Source organism: Sceloporus undulatus, chromosome 11, assembly GCF_019175285.1.
Source record: "Sceloporus undulatus isolate JIND9_A2432 ecotype Alabama chromosome 11, SceUnd_v1.1, whole genome shotgun sequence".
In the NCBI taxonomy this organism is placed as follows: Eukaryota; Metazoa; Chordata; class Lepidosauria; order Squamata; family Phrynosomatidae; genus Sceloporus; species Sceloporus undulatus.
The window spans coordinates 12772570-12779460 of NC_056532.1; the positions used below are offsets into that span (position 1 = coordinate 12772570).

General features: G+C 44.4%; 1 long non-coding RNA gene across 1 annotated transcript; it reads left to right on the forward strand.

Annotated features, from left to right (window-relative positions):
* Positions 1-229: 229 nt before the first annotated feature.
* LOC121916828 lies at positions 230-5856 on the forward strand. The gene is made up of 3 exons (XR_006100922.1): positions 230-839; positions 2123-2161; positions 3305-5856. It is a non-coding gene; the product is annotated as an uncharacterized LOC121916828 (long non-coding RNA).
* Positions 5857-6891: the final 1035 nt, after the last annotated feature.

Below are 6891 nucleotides of genomic sequence, written 5' to 3' on the forward strand. Positions count from 1 at the left end.
GGACCTTTGTTATTAAAAATGCTCAAGGTCCAATCCATACTGCAGAAATAATCCAGTTTGAGACCGCTTTAACTTCCCTCGCTCAGTGCTAGGGAACCCTGGGAATTGTAGTTTTGTTAGAAAGAGGTCTGGTGCCACAGTGAACTACAATTCCCATGCATCTGAGGAAATACGTCCTACATTCCAACCTTCTGTCCAGGAGGAATTCCATAATGCCCTCCATTTACTAAGATGCATGCCTTGATAAGGTCCACATTGCAGTTTGAGTTTGAGACTGCTTTCACTCCCTTGGCTCAATGCTATAGGATTGTGGGAATTGTAGTTTTATCCTTTTCTGACAGAGAGCCCTGCAGTGTGTTTTTGACCAAAGTGGTCTCAAACTGGATTATTTCTGCAGTGTGTTTTTGACAAAAGTGGTATCAAACTGAGTACCTTTATTTATCCTCCTCGACACCTCAGCCTCAGCCAACGGCCTCCTCCTTTCCTGCCCAGGCAAGGGGCGGCCTCTCAGGCGGTTGACAGGGGCGGTCCCTCCCAAAGGAGGAGGAGAAGGACTGGAGCCTGGTCCTGGCTGCTCTTCTGCCCCAGAGAGGCGCCTTCTTTCCCTTCAGAAGAGCCCCTCTCGGCCGTTGCCTCCAGCGCAGAGCCTCCTCCTTCCTCCTCCAATGGCTGGGCGGCCTGGGTTCCCGCTCACTCCGCCGCTGGAGAGGCTCCCCTCCATGGCCCACTCGGCCCCTCTACCATCGCCGCCTCCCGCGGGGCTCTTGCGAGGAGGACCCAGCCCCGTCAGGGCCGCCGCCAGCCCATTCTGGCCTATGGCGCACGGGGCCCTCTTCCAAGTAGGTGGCCCCCCTTTACGGAGCCTCGCGCCCCCCTTTACAGAGCTCGTGCCCCCCCCGGGGGGGGCGCGCCCCACTATTGAGAAAACCACTGAAGTAAACCAAAACTACCTTATCTTGGCAAAGCTTGGGGTCTCCGAATTGTTGACAGACCCTTGACCATACAGTTGCCCTCATATCCATGGATTAACCACCATGGCTGTGACGTCGAAGGCTTTCATGGCCAGCATCAATAGTTTTTTGTGAGTTTTTCGGCTATGTGGCCATATTCTAGAAGAGTTATTCCTGACGTTCTCACCGCTGCTACGCCTCCGTCCACCACACTACCGGGGCTCCTTGGACGTGCCTCCATCCTGGATGCCATTGGAGGACAAAGGCATGTTGGACGGAGGCACATCTAAGGAGCCCCGGCTGGCAGCCTTCTCCACCACTGCTGCTGCCATGGGAAGAACGGAGGCAAGCGGCAGAGAAGGAACCTGCCCCCGTCCTCCAATGTCCTCCAACGTCCTCCAGGCCTACTGCCCATCTCCTTCTGCCTTGGCGTCCTTCTTACTGGGACTGAGACGGAGAGGGAGGCCGGGCAGCGAGGAGGAGGAGAGGGCCAACGCCGAGCCCTGACAGCCCCCGCCGCCATTGCCACCGCCGGGACCCCCAGACAGAAGGGAAGGAGGGAAAGAGGGAAGGAGAAGGAGAGGAAGGAAGGCAGGGGAGGGAAGAGGAGATGGAGAGGAAGGAGGGAAGAAGGGAAGGGAGGGAGGATGGAGGGAGGGAGGCATGGCTGGGGCGGAGAGGGCTGCCAGGGCGGAATCGAATCTGCTCTGGGTTCCCACTGGGCTGAATTGATTTATTGTCAAATAAATCGATTCAGCCCAAAAAAGAGCGGGAAAACCCTGCTCCTTTTAGACGTGGGTTAAATGGGGGGAACTATGCCCCCCCCTTAGGAATCGATTCTAAATCAATTCCCAAGTGGGAACCATAGTGGTTTAAAGCGGATCGTGATTCGACATGATCCGGTTTAAAACATAGTGGGAATGGGCGCTGAGTCTCGCCACCTTCACAACCACAGCCAAGAGGCTATGGAACTGCTTTCACAGGGAGGTCCATTTGGCCACTTCTCTTGCTGTCCTGCCATCATCAGGCAAATGCTTTTAGAGAAATAAATCCTGGCAGGCCTTTAGAAGTGAAGATTTTGAAAGAAAGTGATTTTAAGAGGTATTGTACAGAGCAAACCAAGCATGTTTGAGTCCAACTGATGCAAAATATGCACTTTTCTTTTCACACAGGCACATTAGCTGAAAGGGAAAACTATGGACCTGCAAAAGGTAAGAGTCTTTCACTCACTTCTCATTCACAGAATCACTTTGTGCCATTCCCAGGTAAAAGACCCAAGGAAATAAAGCAGGCTTCTCCAGGCCTTACCTGATCCAAAGCTCTGCTGGGTTCATATTAGGCAGGATGAGGGATGGTGTTTTTCTCCCTTTCTTTCTATTCCATTTCTTTAAATCAGTTGTGGGCAACATGTGTCCCAATATAGCTGAACCACTTGCTTTTGTCCTTCCCAACCCCACTGAAATGCAGGTTTGGGCATGGGGAGAAGGATATTTGGTTCATATTTTATAGGTATCTTATGTAATTCCTGCTTCTGCAACTAATACAGGAACTGAAACACAAAGCTATACCTTGATATTTTTACTTTCCATTTTGATATTTTCAATTTTTATTGGTGCAGTTCTCTGATAATAAGTAAGATGTACAAAAGAAATACAAAGAAAAACTGCACATATTGGTGCAGGTACACATGAAAAATACATGATAATAAATGCGTCCCACAAACCACGAATCCCAGGATTATGTAGGATGGAGACACTGCAGTTCAAGTGGTATCAAACTGCATGATTTCTGTGGTGTAGACGCACCCTATGCTGTGCCTAGCAGATCTTTATCCCTCAGCTGGTCAATCCATAGCTTCACATCTTGTTCATTAGAGGAAATCTGTGCAAAGATTTTAGCAGAAAAAATATATATTAAAATGTGTCCAAAAATATTAGAGAAAATGCGCTCAAAATATGCCTATATATATATATATATAGAGAGAGAGAGAGAGAGAGAGGACTGCAAGTTACAAACTGAAGCAGAAACAAGATGAAGGTCCAAAACACACTGCAGAAATAATCCAGTTTGAGACTGCTTTAACTGCCCTGGCTCAATGTTAGGCAATTCTGGGAACTGTAGTTTATTGTGGCACATCTTGTCACAAAACTACACTTCCAAGAATTTCCTAGCATTGAGCCAGGGCAGTTAAAGCAGTCTGAAACTGGATGATTTCCACAGTGTGTTTCAAACCAAAGTGAACTTACGGGTGGAGAAATTGAGAAACTTTGCAGCACTGAAACTGACAGATTCATCGATCTCTAATGCATACAAAGACAATGGTGCCAATTATTGCTTTTGTCCTTCTTTTGCAGGGTGCTTTTGTTCAGACTTGTTTGGTTAGAAGAAAAATGCTTTGTTTGTGTTCTGAATGACAGCATCTCTCTGCAGCCTTCAGCCCCCAAAGCCAGCCGGATCCCATCCATTTCTCTTACTGACCAGCTACAGGCAACAGGGCAGAGGATACCTGCCTGACTAATGGATTTGCAAGTGTTTGAGAATGGTGAAAGCCTCCTCCAACTCTCTTCCAAGATTGCTCTTTTCCTGCTGCTAGTAGCCTGTGTGTATGCATGCACACGAGTTTGCATTGCACACAACCACACACCTGACATTCAGTATAATCCTTGGGTCTACAAAGCCTCCTTTGCTCCAAAAGGACCACGGTTTCGTCACTTGGGCAGATGTCTCCATGCCACCACGAAAGAACTGTTTACCTTGCTTTGTCTCCTCAACCACAGAAGGCACACTTCCTCTCCCAATTCATGCTCCATACATTTCGGTTCAAAGGACATGATGGTTTCCCTACATGTGTACAAGAATCAGCTTCTTTCTTTGGTATTTCGACCTCTGCTAAACTCTGTGTGTGCTGCTCTGTGTTCTTAACTGTAGCTTTTTAAGGAAGGTCACGAGTGCTACTCTTTTTGTGCATCTTTTGACTTGGGAAACTTATTTTGGTAAAACAATAATACTAGCACTACTATTGATAATAATAATAATAACCACCAGAGTTAGCTGTATTATGGGCTAGGTTTTTTTTTTTATTTACCCCTTTGATAACCATAGGATTATTCAGATGGTGAAAATAATCCTGGTAGAATGTGGGTTGAATCTTTGTTGTTCACATGAATTTTGAATGCATCCAATTATGTTTCTTTTTTGGGGGGTGAGGCTGCCAAAAATGCATAAAACCCAATTAAAACAAAAATGCCAGGAGTTTATTCATGACATTAAAATGTTTAGTGCAAAGCTAATGCTAACTTTAAAGTAGGGATGGAAAGAGCAATAAAAGTAGCATTTTTGTACCTCTTGGCAGAGTTGCACCGGAGGACCTAGAGATTCCTGGAGAATCCAAGATTTTCCCAGTCCAGCATGATTCTAGGCGGCCAAGAAAAATAATGGCTGGAAACTTGTACAGTCCTCCACCTCCATGGAGTCTTTATCCATGGATTCATGCATCCATGGCTTGAAAATATTCAAAAAATATATAAATTGCCAAAAGAAAATCTTGATTTTGCTATTTTATACAAGGGGCACCATTTTACTGTAATGGGACGAGCATCCATGGTTTTCGGTATCTATAAGGAGTCCTAGGATCAACCTCCAGAGGATACTAAAGCTATCCGCTGTATAGTGGTCCTTTCTCTTACGCAGGGGATCCGTTCCGGACCCTCCCTGTGTAAAGGAAATTCCCCGTATGCTTGAGCCCCATTAAAGTAAATGGGGCTCATGCACATGGCAGTACAGCGGCACAGCGGCGCATGTGCCCCATTACTCTTTCCGGGGCACGGTGGCACTTCTTCTGGTGTGGTTTCCAGGGTATGCTGGAAGCCACATAAGGCGCACCCATGTATGATGTGGGTGCACTGTATGTTCTTTCATGTCCTTTATGTCCACTTAAGTAAGTAGCAGAGGTGCGAGGAAACCCAGTTACTGAATTGCAAAGATGTATAAGTGGTGTGCACTGGAAGTGCTCATTGCACACCAGAACCTTCCCATCGGTGTCCATTGCACATCGATCCCTTTGCCAACTCTGCTATGTAGTTATGAACTATAAAGTAGTTACGTATACTGAATTCAGACATTGCACACCTTCACAGTTTTGTTTCCCAGCCAACTTTTACAAGCTCCATCCATCATCGTATCTCCTGGCAAGAAATCATTAACTTATAAAAATCAGTATGGGAAAAAGTTAGCTCTTTTGTCTGCTTGCAACTGACTGACAAGCCGTTCATTCAGCTAATGCTGCATTGCACTGTTTTGAGTAAGGAAAAGAAATGGTTGCTTTCCATGGGGAACAAAAATTAAAAAGATAAATGCAGCAATTAAAACTTCATATTGGAGTCCTTCATAACAATAGGTTTTTCGTCATCTTGAATTATTGGGGCTCTTTCTTTTTTTATTTTGTTGGATGAGAAGAGAAACAAAGCATGTATTTTTCCTCTTTTTACTGTTTTTTTAAATGTTTCCCACAAAAATAGCATGATATTAACAAATATATTCTGTGAAGGAAGATGCAGAATTTTGAAGGTCTCTTGCAAAAAGCCTTATTTCAACAAGAGTAGGAAAACTTCCCATTTAGTCATTCTCCTGATGTAAAATAAGCAAAGAAGATAAAAACAGGGGCTTGCGTGTAAAAGGGAGCCTTTAAAAAAATGATTTTTTTATTTTTTGTGTATTGAAAGGAGATGCTTTGTAGGTTGCTGATGTACGTTGTAAATAATGTATATTTAATTTATTGCTAACGTAGAATCGTGTATTTGTTATTGTATAAAACAAATTCTAAAGAAAGGGTCAGAAATGTATATTTTGTTGCTTAAACGTGTCTTTGCAAAAGTCACAATTGGGAAAAAAAACAATATTTTGTGTCCATCTGTCTCTTGGTCCTTTTGTTCTTTCAGGATTCAAGGGCGGTTCGTTGGCTTTGCATGCGTTTCCCTATGTTTTTCTGATCGAAAGTAGCGCACACTCTTGAGCAGCATTTCAGCACAAAAAGAAGTGTTCAAAATATCCTCTGAAAGACTACCATCTACCCACATACTCCAAGGCACATCAGGACAAGCGTGTACAAAAGTATAGTAGGGATCTGAAGTCATTCTGGAATGAATGAATGAGTGAGCAAGTGATTGAATGAATGAAAAAAAGAACTGTCTTTGCCTTGTTTGGTTCAGATGTCCTTCCTTTTGAAACGAACGAATTTCCACTCAGAAATAACTCCCACTGAAATCAGCAGCATGCGTTATCAACTCTCTAGCATTTTTGCCTTATCCCTATTTGTCTAAATCTATTTGGATCTTCTGGGAGCTTCTGAATTGATCGTGTGACAGTTAAATCAGTGTCAAACGGCATTATGTCTGCAGTGAAAATGCAGCCTTCATAGAATCATAGGATTGCAGAGTTAGAAGAGACCACAAGGGCAGTACCTTACATTTCTCTGTGTTGAAGCTAGCAAAATGAAATTCAACACGGAGAAATATAATGGGGGACACCTGGCTGAATGAAACTACATGTGAAAGAGATCTAGGAGTCCAAGTAGACCACAAGTTGGACATGAGTCAACAGTGCGATGCGGCAGCTAAAAAGGCCAATGCAATTTTAGGCTGCATCAATAGAAGTATAGATCAAGGGAATTAATAGTGCCACTGTACTCTGCTCTGGTCTGGGCACAGCTGGAATATTGTGTCCAGTTCTGGGCTCCACAATTCAAAAAGGATGTTGAGAAACTGGAGTGTGTCTAAAGGAGGGTGACTAAAATGGTGAAGGGTCTGGAAACTATGCCCTATGAGAAACAACTGAGGGAGCTGGAGATGTTTAGCCTGTGAGACTTGGGATTGCTCTGACCAAAAATCCACAACAAACTAATGTATAACAAGAAGTTTATTGTAAAAGATAATGTATAAGCATC